Below are 18,215 nucleotides of genomic sequence, written 5' to 3' on the forward strand. Positions count from 1 at the left end.
ACGATGTATAAATGATACCAGTTTTATTGACTGATGCGTAACATCATTTGTATAAAATCAATATGCTACAGACATTTTGTTTTTTAAATTAAATTGAAGGCATGTGTTTAAAACTACTAGTATATAGGACTATATATACGGTGTGTCATAAGTCTGTTCCTCCCCCATAAGAAAACCACTTTAAGATGCTTTAAATTAAACTTACACAATTAATTTGATATTAATTTGTTACTGGTTATTGTTTTAGATTAATTAAAATGTCACTTAGCAATTTATTTGAAGTTGTTGTCTCTTTATGGTCGATAACCTCCGAAGGTATGCAAACCTCAGTCAGTATTGTTTTTCCATTGAAATCTGAGGTTTGCAGATCTTTGAATCCGTCAACACATACACAATTAGCTCTAAAACTGTAGAACAACGGCCGACATATTTTTTTCTTTGCAATGCGCCTTTGGATTCATTGTAGCTAGTAGCCCAAAGGCAAATAAACAGAGGGGGTACTTCCATATTGACGCTACGCTCCATGGGAAGTCGGAATATAGGTGGAACGGACTTTCCCGGGCGGACTTTATAAATGGGTCTAGTTTTGGGCATTTAGAAACATTAGGTCCCTGGTCTGTCTTTGGCAGAACCAGAGACTCACCATATAAACTTTGCTAGAAACAAGGCGTCTTTGAACTTCAACAATAGGACTTGGGATGAAGCAACATATTTTTTTAGCTTGTTGTTTACCTATTATACATTTTTTTTTTTTTTTTTGCAAAATCACAAAAGTGACAAACATTAATAGTATCCAGTTTCACGTCATTTTGATACAGCCTCGCGGGGGTTGCTTCTTTACAATATGGTCCAAAAACAGCTGTACACAACTACAAAGAATAATTTCTCGGAGTTAAGTCACAATATTGCTATGGTTTGCACGTAGTTGAATGAGTATTCGACCCCGATTTCTACTCTTTGCTCAGCTCATTTTGGATATAGCACAAAGCCGAATAGTTGTAAATACCCGTTTTGAGGGACATATCGATTGTTTCAGAACATTCAAGCATTGTAAATAATTCGTGCACATTCGCTTCTATAATATACATTTCAAATGAGTGCTCACGAATGTTCTAAATTTTAAGAAGGACCAATGGAATGGAACCGAGATTTTCAAACGTCGTTTAATTAAGGCCGTATAAAATTAATGTTTTGGTTCTCGTCCCCTCCCTCCTCAATTTCTGGGATTTGTGAGATTTTTTTATTTTTTTTTAGATTTTTCAATTATTTTAGACTTTGGAATGATTTATGAATTTTTCATACACATAAATAAGTTTATTAGAGAACAAGGATCACTTCAAGTCTTTTGTGGTACTCTAGGGGTTTATCCTCAGAATCTCACATTTGAAAAAAAAAAAAGTGCCTCATCGTTTCCTCAAGCACTGTTGGAAAAGAACGAAAACTACTGACAATGCTGATTTTACATTGGAAAAAAAAAAAAAAAAACCACCTCCCTCCCTCATCAATTCATGAAAATCCTCTGGACGAGAACCAAAATATTAATTTTATATGGCCTAATACTCAGAACGGCAATTTTGCGTATTCGGCACTCTGCCGTGTTCATAACGATATGCAATACTGGCATGTTCTGAAACAATCGATATATCCCAATTAAACATGTATTTACAGCTATTTGGCTTTATGCTAAATCCGAAAAGTTTCCACCGCTGCGCAGAGAGTTGTATGCGGGGACGATGTATCCTTGATTTGGGGCTTTTATGCAAAAATAACTGTTTGTCTTTTGGCACTAGCGTTCATAACGATATGCAATACTGGCATGTTCTGAAACAATCGATATATCGATCCCTTTAAACAGGTATTTACAGCTATTCGGCTTTATGCTAAATCCAAAAAGTGTCCACCGCTCCGCAGAGAGTTGTATGCGGGGATGCAAAAATAACTGTTTGTCCTAAGGGACCGTTCACAAACACTTGTAACTTGTAAGGGGGGGGGGCCTGATGCAAAAAAATTTTATCGCGAAAATTTTTCGGGGTCCCCCCTTTACAGACCTCGAAAATTTCAGGCCCCCCTTTTTGACATGAAAATTATCGGTCAACCCCATAGAAAAGCATATAAACTCAATTTTCCCACAAAAATTTGTGGCCATTTTTTTCAGGGCCCCCCTTAGGAGGGTAAAAAATTATCAGGCCCCCCCTTTTTGCATCAGCCCCCCCTTACAACCTTACAAGTGTTTGTGAACGGTCCCTAAGGCTATGGATTCTAAACTTTATTTATTTATTTAAACTTTCTTTAGGCAGGGTAGCCCCTTCAATGACAAAGCACTGATTTCCAAGGAGGCCCTGCAAGTACATAACATAGTTAAAAGTTAAAACAAAAAATTAACATAGTAAAACATAACATAATTAATACAATACAGCAAAATGTGAGATGCAGATTTGTACAATGATAATATAAATTAAAACTAATTTACATGACATCACCATGTACAGTGATAACAACATTTTACAAAAATATTATTTCAAGGCAGGTTTTACAAATGCAGCATTCTTAAGTTGGAAAATACTCATGTTATCAAAGTTATTACAAATACTAACAGGAAGATTATTCCAAAGTTTAACTGCTCTCATTTGGAAAGTGCGCTTACCAGCATTATTATTCCAAGATGGTTCATGTAATAAATTAAAAGTTTGACTTCTGGTACCTTTTGAATGAACAGAGTGCATGAAGGTAAACTGAGATGAAAGATAAGATGGAGCAGTACCTTTAAGACATTTAAAGATTAGAGTTAACATGTGATTATTCCATCTGTCATTTAGTTTAACCCATTTCAAAGAATTCATCATCTCATTAATTGGACATCTTGGGTCAGCAGACAGGATTATACGTGCTAATCTGTTGTGAAGAACTTGAAGTGTACTTGAGAGCTCATTTGAACAATTAGACCAGACTGGACTACAGTAGTCAAAGTTGGGCATAACAATAGCATTTGCAAGCATAATTAGGATATTATTAGGAATATAATATTTAACACGTTTTACGCCACCACAGATATATTGCACAGGGAGATTCGTAACCTTGCCAACATGAATAAGGTCGAGAACACTATTCATGTCCCCAACATTGATCCTACAAATTATGTAGCGGTTGCCAATGAAATTAATATCCACTTAGCCAGTTTCTCTCAGTCTCAAACAGCACTCAAGCTGGATGATCTTCCTGCATACTTGCCCAGTAAAGATCCACCCCCTATCATTCAACCCTGGGATATTTATGGTGATCTTAAGAAATTATCAGCTTCAAAAGCAGGAGGTCCGGATAATGTTCCACCAAGAGTTCTGAAAGAATTTGCCTATGAACTCAGTAGGCCTGTTGCAGATATTATCAATTCTTCTCTCAGGCAAGGTAAAGTACCCTCTCAGTGGAAGGAAGCTAATGTAGTGCCTATTCCAAAGCAAACCCCCCCTTCCATTGACAAACTTAGGCCAATTTCTCTTACAGCTGGTCTTGCCAAGGTTGCTGAAGGTCGTGTAGCCAAATGGGTCCTTGATGCTATTCAGCCCCACATTGATCACCGACAATATGGTAATCAGAAAGGAATGTCAACCACCCACTGCCTCATTGATGTTTACCATCATATGGTTTCTGGAGCTGAAAAGGCTGGTAATGTTAGCACTCTTGTCCTTACGGACTATACCAAAGCCTTCGACATGATAGACCACAGAATTGCTGTCATCAATTTGTTGAAGATGGGCGTCTCCCCTGCAATTGTGGAGTGGGTGATTGACTTCCTTTCCTCCCGTAAACAAAGGGTTAAGTACAAGCAAACCTTTTCTGAATGGGTTACTCTCTCTGGAGGTGTTCCACAAGGTACCAACATGGGACCTATTACCTTTCTTGCCATGATCAACTATGCATTGAATGATGTCCAGCATACAAACAGAGTCTGGAAATACGTTGATGACCTGACAATAGGTGAAAATCGGGCATATAGTGATGATAGTGCAATCCAAGAGAATCTTGATGCCCTGAATGAGTGGTCTAAGAGCAATAAATTGAAGTTGAACCCTTCAAAATGTCAGGCCATGCAAGTTTTTTTTGGTAAGAAGGCTACCCCACATGTTGATCTCCATTGATGATCATAAATTAGCTGTTGTTGAGAAGGTTAAACTCCTGGGTGTTATGATCCAAAACAATTTATGTTGGGATGAACAAGTTGATTCAATGTATGCGAAGGCCAATCGTAAACTCTTCATGCTCCGTAAACTGAAGGAAGCATCTCTCTCACCCGAGGAGTTGTTATTGGTGTACAAGGGGTACATCCGCCCTGTTTTAGAGTATGCCGCCCCACTTTGGCATTCTGGTCTTACTCATAATCAGGTGGCCCAGCTTGAGAAAATTCAGAGACGTGTTTGCAAATACATCCTTGGTAGAAAGTATACTACCTATGCAGATTCCTTAGCTACCCTTGAACTTCATTCATTGTCTGAGAGGAGACAAAACATCTGCAAGGAATTTGCCCTGAAAGCAAGCACGTCTGTGAGGTTCTCACACTGGTTTCCACCTAGTAAGTATCACTCCCACATGACTCTTAGAAGACAACCAAAATTTGACTCTTTTAGATGTAGGACCAACAGATTTCAAAATAGTCCCCTACCATTTCTCACCAACATCCTAAAAGCAATGTAATTTGCTTTTATTGCCAGTCATTTTTTGATATTGTTCCAAATCCAGTCAAGTGCAATTATAATGTGTTCTTATTTATTTGTATGTTTTTTAATGTTTGAGTGGTTTAATTATAAATGTATGTATTTTTCATAATGCTATTTTTAATGTAAATGTCATGCAATTCAGCCGTTGGCTGCTATGTGATTTATAATAAAATATACAATACAATATATACAATCTTTTGGAGATATCTGCTGACAATTTACTTACATGTTCTGACCAAGACATAAAAGAATCAAAAACAACACCAAGGTATTTGAATTGATTAACACGCTCAATATAATCATTGTTGTAATACAAAGTGATATCATTAAATTTATCAAGAATATGACGTGTACCAAACACCATGAATTTAGTTTTCTTTACATTTAAAGTAAGATTGTTAGTTTGAAACCAGCTAGCTATTTTAAGTAAGTTTGATTGAAGCTCAGATTCAAGAATAGTTGGATTATCAGAAGTACAAAGAAGTGTTGTGTCATCTGCGTACATAGTACATTTACAGGTAACATTATTAGGAAGACTGTTTACAAAATGATGAAAAGAAGTGGCCCAAGTATTGAGCCTTGAGGAATACCAATATTTATATTACTAAAATCAGAAATACAAGAATTAATATTTACAACCTGTGATCTTCCACTAAGATATGATTTAAACCACTCTAACGAACATCCAGTAATACCATAATCACAAAGTTTATCAAGCAGAATGGCATGATTCATGCAGTCGAAGGCTTTACTTAAATCAAGGAAAATTGCCCCTGTTGCACGACCTTCATTCATGTTGTTCAAAATATAATCTTCAACATCAAGTAAAGTAGTAGTGGTAGAGTGATTGGCACGGAAGCCAGACTGATTAACTGAGAGAAGACCATTATTGGTTAAATAAGAATAAAGTTGATTGTGAACAGCTCTTTCAACAATTTTAGAAACAATTGGAAGAACAGAAATTGGTCTGTAGTTTCCTACATCAGATTTATCACCAGCTTTGAAAATAGGGGTAACTTTAGCCTTTTTCCAATCTGCTGGGAATATGGATGTACAAAGAGACAAATTACAAATATATGACAGAGAGATACATATGTACGGAGCTGCTAATTTGAGCAGCTGAACGCTGAAATTGTCCAGACCAGGTGACTTATTATTAGGCAATTTACATATATGATCATAGACAAAATCAGGAGTAATGTAACAAGTTATTTATAATTAGTCATCCCACTAATATTTAGTGAAAACACCGGTTGAAATCAAGGATTTTAGAGTAGAAATAACAATATTGGCCTATATCTTGTGTATAATTTTCTGTGATTTCCCAATATTTGTGACGGCGCGCCGCGGCGCTCTGACATAATTACGCCATAGCAATATCATGTGGGGAATGTTTGTACTTATTTTATTGTATCACTGGATAGAAGATACCTATAGCTAACCATTGGTATCAAATAACAGTATAGGACATGTAATATAGAAAATTCGGAAGTTTTCACCTATACTATGCAAAAGATCAACCTGACTTGTGCAGCTAAGTATACGATTCGTCTTTTGGTCCAATTCATTAATCGCACTTAGGCCCGATTCGTCCAAATCACAATTTCAATATCTACGTCGGGAAGTAAGATTTATCATTAATTTTTGGTGGAAATGAAAGATCCCCTGAAACATAATTACAAGCATACAATGACTCAATTTGCTTAAGGTAGAAAACCCATGAAAGACTTTCTTTTCTTTATCTTAATTCTGGCCCAAATTAGATGACAAAAATTAAGCGATTTCACTCAATTATGCATACTGACAAATTATAGGTATCCAATATGGCCGCCGGAAGGTCGAAAATTAGACATTTTTGGGACGTCATTTCTCCTCAACCCTACCACCTACAGAGTTAAAATAGTTTTTGCATTTTCAATCTCAGTTTTGCATAATTCTTAAAAATAAATCGGGTTTTCTTCAATTTTGACGCCTAAATAAGTATGCGTATATAAAACAGCAATGTTTTACTGGTTATTGTGTCTTTTACACAGCAAAATTCGATACATGTTCAGGAAAGTCTTTATATTGACCCTTTTCCATACGTTGTTGACTTCGATCGGGTGAGCACTTGTTGGTTCAAGTCATATTAATTGGGGGCATAGGTTCGAATCAAATAAGTTGTATGCACATTTAAAAAAAAAAATGTGTAAGCATATACAAGGTTATTAACTAGGAATGAACGCAAGGTCCAACAGCTGTACACGATCCAACCGTGATTGTACGCGGGCCATTCAAAAGTTCTACCTCCATCGTCACATTTCTGTTATCTTACGTGCCAGGAAATTGAAATTACCCATGACTACACTCTTAGATCTTGGCTACAAAATAAAAGTTATTTGGTTAAATTGATTTTTGGTTGTTAAGATGTGTTTGTTAACGTGAATACAGATTTGGTGCGTCGGAGACGGTCTGAAAGGAAAGGCTAATTTTGATTAAAAGGTTGCCCACATCTAATGTGGAAATCATTACAGATTTATTTCTGAAAATGATTAAATTGCTTTATTTTTGTTTAAATAATTTAATCAATATCTAATGCTTGAAGATAATACAGTTTTACTGGGTATCGTGTCTTTTGCACAACAAAACCGATACCGGTAGATGTTCAGATTGATCGGGTGAGCACTTGTTGGTTCAAGTCATATTAATTGGTTCATAAGTTAAAATCAAATAAGTCGTATGCACATTTTTTTTGTATTTCGTAAGTATATAGAAGGTTATGAACAAACTTGTCATCTTATTACCATGTCATGATGCATCCATTGCTTAGAATAAGGATGTAACTACGATTTCCCTTAAACGTGGTCAAGTCGAAATCTGGTTAATTTCACAAACATTTGTGTTTCTGTTGAACCCTTCCATGTTTTCATCTCATACAAAAACATGTTTTATTTTATTTTGAAGTCCCAAGGCATGTCAGGAAGCTCAATTAGGAACAAAATATATATCCTGAGTAAGCAGTTGGACAACCGCATCTTATAAACATTTTATGGAGATTATCCAAAGCTACAATATGATGCTTACTAAACTTTTGGCTTCAGTTTTTAACCGTTTTTAACCATGCATGTATTCACTTTAACCAACACATCTTAACAACCAAAAGTCACAGTTTAACCAAATAACTTTTATTTTGTTGCCAAGATGTATATATGAGTATAATCAATGTTCTGGCGCGTAAGATAACATAAATGTGACGATGGAGGTAGAACTTTTTGAATGACCCGCATACAATCACGGTTGGATCGTGTACAGCTGTTGAACCTTGCGTTCATTCAATTGAAATTCCTAGTATAGTTACATAATCTAAATATAAAAACAGATTTGGTGTAAAAATAACTATTCAGGAGAAAATCACACACAAATATATAAATATTTCCCTCTCTATAGGGCTACATGCTATAAAAGTAGGTATGTCACAGTTAATTACTACACTTCACAATTTTTTTTAAAGTTCTGAATATTCAATTAAACTAAACTGCTCCAAGAAAGTATCCTTACGTTTGGAAAAATAATCACAATTTCAAAACTAAACCATTGTTTGTTTGTTTTGTTTGTTTGGTATTATTAATTATTTCTAATGTGCAATATTTGATATTTATGATATTTAAATGTTTCTCGTGTGCAATTATTCTAAATGTAATTTGATGTTTTTACAATTTCTAAATGTGTCTTTAAAATGTTATTTGATGTTTTTATACTATCTTACTATAAATAGGCTAATGTTGTGTGTATGTATCTATGTATGTGGCATATGTAAAAGGCTCCGTCAGTTTCGATCCAAATGTCGCCAAATTCATACGGGAGATCGAGGAATATACGGGAAATTGCCTGGACTTTATTTGGTTGAAATCGGTCAAGAATTGGCTGCAAAAACAGAGAAAATATGGGTAAAAACGGGATTTTTGTTATGAAAATCAGTTACCACCTGCGCGTCACTGCAGCTGGCAGGCAGCGCGTCGGCGCGCGAGCGAAATTCGCACTACGCCAATGCGCGCGTAAACGGCGCAGAGCCACGCGACTTGCGAGCCAGAGACCAGTGGACATGATAATACAGAAAGAAGGAAGAATAAATAAAAATTAAAGGACAAAAAGGTACATGGACGGGTCACGGGATTATGATAAAGATGAACACGTCCGCATACACGCTATGAGAGGACGTATACGGGAAAAATAGGCCTATGTGTGTTGTATAAACAAAATGAAGCGGTAGACCTACTATAAAGACAAGGCGGTTCTCGAACCACGAGTCTCGCCTGCTTTTGCAACCGCATGCTTTCGCGATTACTTTCAGTAGAAGTAAATGAATTTCGCAAACCGCCTGCTTTCGCGCTTACTTTTGATAGAAGTAAATGAACCTGCAACAACCCATGGTGAACCCGAAATGACCTTCCAAAAATTTGGCTCTAAATGTTGCCCACAAAGTTTCATGGCAATACGACAGTTTTTACTCATTTGACCTCAGATGACCCCTGGTGATCCCTAAATGATCTCCCAAAAATTTGTCTTTAAATGTTGCCTGTACCCACCAAGTTTCATGCCCATACGACAGTTTTACTAATTTGACCTCAGATGACCCCTGGTGACCCTGAAATGATCTTCCAAAAATGTGGCTTGAAATGTTGACTGTACCCACCAAGTTTCATGCCCATACGACAGTTTTACTAATTTGACCTCGGATGACCCCTGGTGACCCCGAAATGATCTTCCAAAAATTTGGCTTTAAATGTTGACTGTACCCACCAAGTTTCATGCCCATATGACAGTTATTACTAATTTGACCTCAGATGACCCCTGGTGACCCTGAAATGATCTTCCAAAAATTTGGCTTTAATTGTTGACTGTACACACCAAGTTTCATGCCTATACAACAGTTATTACTAATTTGACCTCTGGTGACCTCGAAATGACCTTCCAAAAATTTGGCTTTAAATGTTGACTGTACCCACCAAGTTTCATGCCCATACGACAGTTTTGACTAATTTGACCTCTGGTGACCTCGAAATGACCCTCCAAAAATTTGGCTTTAAATGTTGACTGTACCCACCAAGTTTCATGCCCATACGACAATTTTTACTAATTTGACCTCAGATGACCCCTGGTGACCTCAAAATGACCTTCCAAAATTTGGCTTTAAATGTTGACTGTACCTACCAAGTTTCATGCCCATACAACAGTTTTTACTAATATGACCTCGGATGACCTCTGGTGACCTCGAAATGACCTTCCAAAAATTTGGCTTTAAATGTTGACTGTACCCACCAAGTTTCATGCCCATACGACAGTTTTTACTAATTTGACCTAAGATGACCCCTGGATGACCTCAGTGACCTTGAACCACTAACCAATACAAATTTGGTTCTGTCTCGGGTCAAGGTGCACCCACCCACCAAGTTTGAGGAATGTGCGACTCCTAGTCTCCGAGAAAATAGGCGGAAGGCAAACTTTAACCAAAACTTTAACCAAATTTGTCACATACACACACACACACGCACCCCTACCCACATAACCCTGAAAATGGGGACATGGGTAGAGATGTAGGAAATTGGGGACAACCTATTGCATGACATTATGCTTGAAATTTTATTGCTTATGTGTAGGTATACCCTACTTATCAACAATCTGTAGTGGGAATTACAAATTTCAAATTCCTTGTCCTAGTGATTTTTACATTGGAACTGTGGACACACACCAATACACACTCAATGAGATTTTTAACATGAAATATGGGGATATAGAATATCCCCATTTTAAATGTAAAGTTCTGGAAGTGTGTATGGGTATTTAACATATTAACTGGGGACATTGGAACTGTGGACACACACCAATACACACCCAAATGAGTTTTTAACATGAAAGAGGGAAAACGGAGTGCGTTCATATAAAATGTGAACAACCCCTCTCAAGTTCTGGGAGGTGTGTATATAAATGTTTAAAGCCAATTTTAGCTACTTTAGGAAAAGTATTGAGAACTAAAATGAAATGAAATAATAAGGAACCCTGAAAGTACATTGTATGTTTTAATTCTCCCAGTCCTGGGGTTCTTTCAGATCTGGAAAAATTATTCTTGTGCAATATTTGCCACATTTCCCTTCAACATGGCAGGATTCCCACAGGAGTCAATTGGGGAAGTAGGGATATCTCCAATTCTCTTTTGATTACATGGGGGTGTGGCAGAATGTTGCAATTGGTCGTATGCCATGAACTGGGTACGCTAAAATGGGGGAGCCATTTTTTTGTCAAGTTTCATTCAAATTTATTCTTAAAGTACTTGACTGTGTTCAAAGTATTTGGTATCAATTTATTGCTAGAGGTCTGCTCTAAAAATAAAACCATTTCCAGCCCATTTGGACTAGTATTGCATTAGTGTTGCATTTGAACTACAGGGTGTCCCAAAAAAAAGAGGCCCCACATTGCGCCCTCTTTTTCTCCTATTTCTGAAACGTTGATCAAATATATTTTGGTATGTAAAGAAACCCTAAATCGTTAGCTTTAATTAAACCAAAACAATTCTTTCAATCGGCTCACAATTTTTGAAGATATAATATATGCCCTCTTTAAGAAATGTACCCGTTTTTCACTCTGTCCACGGATGAGGTTTGGCTACATCAAAGATTTAAACGAAACACACGGTTAATGACATGGATAGATAATAGCATTAGTCTTGGGAAAGCATTCACTATAAGCGAGGATCACCAGCTAGCTTCAAACATCTTCGCAACCCCGTATTACTGCTGCATTCGCAAGTATCCGGCGCACAAGGCCTTAAGGATGGTACGCAACGCAATTAATGCAATGAGAACTAGGGCTGAAACCTGTATTCGTCACGGAGGCAACCAGGTAGAGGGCAGAGCAGCACAGTAAACTCACTTCAAAAGAACCAAAGACAAACTAAACAGCCCTTTTCAGGGGTACCTTTTATTCCAAAAAGAGAAATGACTTATGTTGTCAATAAAACGACAGCAAGAAACGAGAAAAACATAAGTAATTGCAAGTATAGCAAAAGAAGTCCCATCCCACATCAATTTCGCCCAAATTAATGACACTTAACATTCCCTTAAATAAAGTTGTTATTTTATAAAGTTATCATCAAGGAATGTTTTATATTCATGCATGGTATATGCACTTTTCAATCTTTGAAGTAGCCAAACCTCCTCCGTGGACAGAGTGAAAAACGGATACATTTCTTTAAAAGGACATATCTTCAAAAGTTATGAGCCGATTGAAATAATTGTTTTGGTTTATTAAAGCTAACGATTGTAGGTTTCTTTACATACCAAAATATATTTGATCAACTTTTCAGAAATAGGAGAAAAAGAGGGCGCAATGTTGGGACACCCTGTACAAGTGTAGGGAATTGAAGGAAAGGATGTATGTATACAAACAAGCTAAGCATGATTCAAATGTGGTTATTCCAACAGGTTGTGTTCTTTATGTTGGAATAGATATGATACATGAAAACAATAAATTTGTACTTCGGGTTGAAGACAATATGTGCTCAATATCCGCCTAATAATATACCATATTTAAAGTCACCCTGTATAGTACCATTTTGCATAGAGATGACAAATAATATATGTACTTAACAGAATGTACAAAGGGCCACTTAATTACATAGAAGAAAATGAAGTTTGTATTCCATGACTACACTTACTACATTAAACCTGTTTAATTTTGATGAATTTCGTACTAATGAGTCAAACATAATCACCCTGTATAATATGTTGATCACCCTGTATACTTAATATTTGAGTATAACTATGGGCAGAAACTCACGACTCATGTATTTCTCTTTCTAATTTACATTTTCAGTGATGAAATATAGGACTGCTACTTAAATAAAGAAGTTAATTGATCTTCAAATTAATTTTTTGCATCAAAAAATACAGTCGAATTTGACCACCCTGTATGATCAACACAGAACACCCCCAGTCGTCCCGTTTATGATTTGTTTGTGGGCCATTGTCATATTTTTTTTAATCCACATCTGTTTTGACTTGTACATTTTGGGAGAAAAAGATGACTCAGGTATATCAAAATTTCAAAATATGTAATTTTTTTATGTTACACCCTATAGGAATTTTACCCGCCCTGAATATTGGATCTCTTTTTGCCGTATCTAACATCCTTGTAATAAGCTTTCCAAAAATATATACGTGTGTGCACTTTAAATGTAAGGAATAAAAGTTATGCTTACTGCAGTACATATTGGTGACGTTTATGTCATTTTTCAGTGTGTAATATTCATGACATACGACCAATTACAGACACTTATTTCATGCTGAAATTGGGGATACATACAAGGATTCTTACTAGTCAATTGGGGAAGAACCGCGAAATAAGGATATCTTCATATTTCTCTTTTGTTTACATGGGGATGTGGCAGAATATAACAATCAGACACTTATTTCATGCTGAAATTGGGGATACACACAAGGATTCTTACCAGTCAATTGGGGAATCGAATTGGACACAAAGGTGTGGCAGAGTGTCGCTCTCACAGACACTTATTTCATGCTGCAATTGGGGATACACACAAGGGTTCTTACCAGTCAATTGGGGAAGTACCGCAAAATGTGAATATATTCATTGGGCATTTAGGTGTGGCAGTGTCACAGTGGCAGGGTTCTTACCAGTCAATTGGGGAAGTACCGCGAAATGTGAATATATCCATTGGGCATTAAGGTGTGGCAGTGTCGCTATCACAGACACTTATTTCATGCTGCAATTGGGGATACACACAAGGATTCTTACCAGTCAATTGGGGAAGTACCGCGAAATGGGAATATATTCATTGAAAATTAAGGTGTGGCAGAGTGTCTCTCGCTCTCACAGACACTTATTTCATGCTGCCATTGGGGATACACACAAGGATTCTTACCAGTCAATTGGGGAATCGAATTGGACACAAAGGTGTGGCAGAGTGTCGCTCTCACAGACACTTACATGTATTTCATGCTGCAATTGGGGATACACACAAGGGTTCTTACCAGTCAATTGGGGAAGTACCGCGAAATGGGAATATATTCATTGGGCATTAAGGTGTGGCAGAGTCTCACAGACACTTATTTCATGCTGCAATTGGGGATACACACAAGGATTCTTACCAGTCAATTGCGGAAGTACTGTGAAATGGGAATATAAACATTGGGCACAAAGGTGTGGCAGTGTCGCTATCACAGGCACTTACTTCATGCTGAAAATTTGCTCTTTCAGATTATCCACCCCCCCCATTTCCCACTCCTTTTCCTCTCAATATTGCATGGGAATTCCCATCACGAAAATGCCTAGATTGAATGGCTATAATGCCTATTGCTCAGAATTCCATTTATGTAAATACCTATTGTTTGGGAATTCCCATCAGAAAAATGCCTCTTGCATTGGAAATTCTCATCACAAAGTAAAGTACTCAAACAAAAATGTGCAATTGTATTGCAAAAAATAACCAAAACATGAGATTAAAATTGGTCTGAAACTGGGGTAAGGGCTCTGGTATGAACGTTTGTCATTTGGACAGTATTTTTTATGGGACATGAGAGCACATCATGCATCAGACATATCGAATTGAATTCTGAATACGAGGAATGTCCTGATGATATCAAATAATTTAGATTTTTTGAAATTTGTGATATAATTGGCAAGATTTTTTGGCAGGCCGAGAGGGGTTGGGAAGTAATTTTTGGCAGGCCCAGAGGGGGCAAATGATTAAAAATTGATATTTTTGATATTTAACAGTCCTCGAAGTAAACTTTCTAAATCTAATGATAAATCCAAGCAATCCAGGTAAATCATCCACATAGTAAATTGCTCAACCAGGCCATCCTACACTCATTGCATTATGTTCTGATGTTCTGATCTGATGAGTGTAGGTCGGCCTAGCCTGCTTGGCTTGCCTTCATGAAACAATGTTGTAAACAACAATGTTTTAATCAACCACCAAGTTCATTTTAAATATAAATCTAATGATGTGTACTTAAAGTGTATGTAGCTGGGATGAAAAGCTGACAATCAAATGAAATGTTTGACCTTTCGTATTGAAGATATGGATTTTTTCCCAAAAACACCTAATTTTTATTTTTGTGGTGTTTTGGGGAAAAATCCATATCTTATCATATGTCTGGTGTGCTCTAATGTCCCACAATAAATACTGTCCAAACGTTCATACCCCATCCCTTAAATGGTCTATATTGTGAGTGCAACAAACAGGAAAATTTGCATATTTTAAGCATACTGCTTTTTAAGCATTTTATTTAAAAAGGGGCCCCATTAAGGAATCGGATAACAACGTTTGCACAGTATTCTTTGTGGGACCTGACATAGTTATAATAGATATCGGCAAGGGAATTATTACAGCATGACGCTTTGCGTGTGCAGCAATCCTCTTGACAATCAACCAATTAGAAAAGCACATTACAAAAATATTTTCGTAGAGTTGAATTTATTTCAACTCAGAAATATATTTCAATTTTAATCTCGTTTCACGTTTAGCAGCACTTTGACTTGCGAAAAAGAAACAAAGGGGCAGTGATGATAAGTATACTCTGTGGAAAGCCATAGAGGCCTAATAATTAAATATATAGGCGTTAGTCTTTGCCAAATATTTATATTTTCTATGCGGAATTTCTTTTTGTATACATTACAATAAAAAAAGACGGGTCATACTTTTTAAACGTTCAACGCGTTTATTAGTAGGCCTATACTAATTGTAGTTCTATTAATTTTATTATGGTTGTTAATTATATGAATTAAAATTATTATTTTATTATAGTTTTATTAAAGTTGTATTAATTGTGGGATCATTAGTACCCATGCGTTGCATATGATTAACATTATTCATGTTTTAATGTAGGCCTATTTTGGGATGATAAATAGAACATACTCCAACATTACATGTAATATCACCGATATCAACATGCACAAAGTGTTGCAAATTCATAACCCAACGTGTTTATGTTGTAACCAGTTCTGCAACTCTTATTAATTTATTGTTTTACAAAGTGTTTTGTGTCATCCGGCTTTTTTTATTATTCCAGCGTAGGCCTCTAAATACCGTACCAAACTATTCATGTTTATTGATAACATAAATAAAATCAAAGCAATTTTTATTACCGTATTATTATGTGGGATGTCTATAAAATTAATGTAGTAAATTATCCGGTTTTTTTTGGTTTGTTTGTTTTAAAATTAGTAATTGAAGTATAAGCCTACTGTACAGTTAAAATATTATGCAAGAAGACATCAAAAGGTGTTCATCATTGCGTGTAAGAACACTCACTAAATTTACCACTCTTAGAAATTGAGCAACTCCTTATGAATTAATTAAGCAACACCCAATATAACAAAATATATATTTTCCCGGTACATACTTCTCATTCGACGTGTAATACTTTTTGACGTCACGAAAAGTATTATACATAAAATATTATATGTAACATGTGGAGTCTGCAGACTGCCTTAAGGCCAGAGTAATGGAAGACACATTCGTCCACGACCGAATTTGAGATTTTTTGATATTTATCAACACTAAGATGTATTCTTTCACTTGAAACTGATAAAATACAACTTGCTAATATTTATTCGTATTTTCGCTTGATTTATTTCACTCTTTTCAACTCTAAAAAGTCACATGGCTCAATACAGCTTAGTAAATTGGCGGGAAATAATGAGTCAGAAATGCGCGAATGCGAAATATTGTGATTACGCGCGATTCACGTCGCGTGACGCGACGCAACTCTGCGCGTATGTCCAACGCAGTCAAGGCGCATTCGGTATATTGTTAACGCCAGCAAATGTGGTGTAAACAAAACAAAAATTTTCAGTCAAAACTGCCACTTAGATTTTTTAATTATTTTGAATTTTGACGCACTGAAAGCAGAGATTATTGATTCATTGGTGCAAAAAGATGCATATTTAGACCATGCACCAGATACAGCTTTTAAAAGTGTGAAAGTCTTACCGTTTTAAAATTTAAGGACGTTTTGTGCATAATTTTGACATTTTTTTACTAAAACGTCGATTTCTCAGAGTTCACTTTTGACAATATTGCGTGATTTTTGTGACAAGATAACTCGAAAAATATGCAAGCAAAGGGTAAACTTTTTGCACTATCCTTTAGAGTACATCAAAGTCTAGGGAAGGTTTTTCATTTTTCAAAATATTTGTTTTTAAACAAAAATATACACCATTATGTGCAATTTTAGCTTAATAGAGTGACAAAATGGCTTTTTTCACATGTTTTTTCAATATTTCGAAAAAGAGACGAATTTCAAAAAATTAAAAACCTTCCCTAAGTTCATGTCTCTTCTTCATGAAAAGCTAACTGATTTTTTTTTTACTCCGAACGGATTTTTTTCTAAGTTGTCACAAAAAAATTGGGGTAAAAAAGTGAATTTTTGTGATTTTTTCAAAAACGTGAGATTTTTGAACAAATCTGACGTCACCATGGGATTCCTTGACTCATTTCCTTTCCAAAAATGTATAGTTTTATATACTTTGGACATACAATTCAGAAATAATGAAGCTCGAAAAGGTCCATGTTCTCTCCCATTACTCTGCCCTTAAGCGGTACCCTTGGACAATAGTATTACCCATATACGGATTCATTCAATAATTACCATTTTATTCATTCATTAACATAATAGCAAAATTTGAACCTCTAAACTCAATATAGATATTGTTAAATCTATCATGTTACCTACGAATACCTGGGTTTCTTCACCTATCATTTAATAAAGTGTTAAGTGTATGCTTATAGTAGGGATGACCAATGAACCATCAACTTGATTAGAACACTCCCATAGACATGCAGGGAGCTCAACTGTGCACTGCTTGCACAGACATTTCTAAATTGAGCTCATTCTTTTATTTTCATAATTTTTCTGTAAAAATTGAAGATGTTAATGCCAATTATGTTTTGTAACTATCCTGCAAATTACAGCATCATAACTTATTTGGTTTTTCTGTAAGTGTGAGTCAAAATTGGTCCATCGCCACAGTGCGCTTAATTGCCAGTGGCCCAGTGCAGCACTGCTCAGAATGGCACAAAATATTCAGATGAAAAAGATCAGGTGAACACCTTGACCTACTGAGCTGTAATTTGGCAGAGTTGTTGTTATTACCTCTATCATACCCTCTGTAAAAAGGAAAAAAAACGGACAAGTAGATCTCGAGTTAAAAATTAAATCACCAGCTTCCCTTTGGAATTTCCAAACACCTTTCGAATCATGTTAAATAGACACCTTTCTGAACATAAATGTGAAGTTTCATGCTCATTTGTTGTATTATTCACCTGATCTCAACCCTAAACATTTTCTTATATTTATACCATCTGCACTGACTTGCTGCTATACACGCACAGGAGCTGTACTTTTAAAATACGCGCCTAATCAATAATGAGTCTTTCACTCCATTGTTAAAGTATTGTGCTCCCTGTAGCATATTGTGTGACCAGGCCCTGGATGTGATGGTTTT

Source organism: Amphiura filiformis, chromosome 14 (genome assembly GCF_039555335.1).
Source record: "Amphiura filiformis chromosome 14, Afil_fr2py, whole genome shotgun sequence".
Classification (NCBI taxonomy): Eukaryota; Metazoa; Echinodermata; class Ophiuroidea; order Amphilepidida; family Amphiuridae; genus Amphiura; species Amphiura filiformis.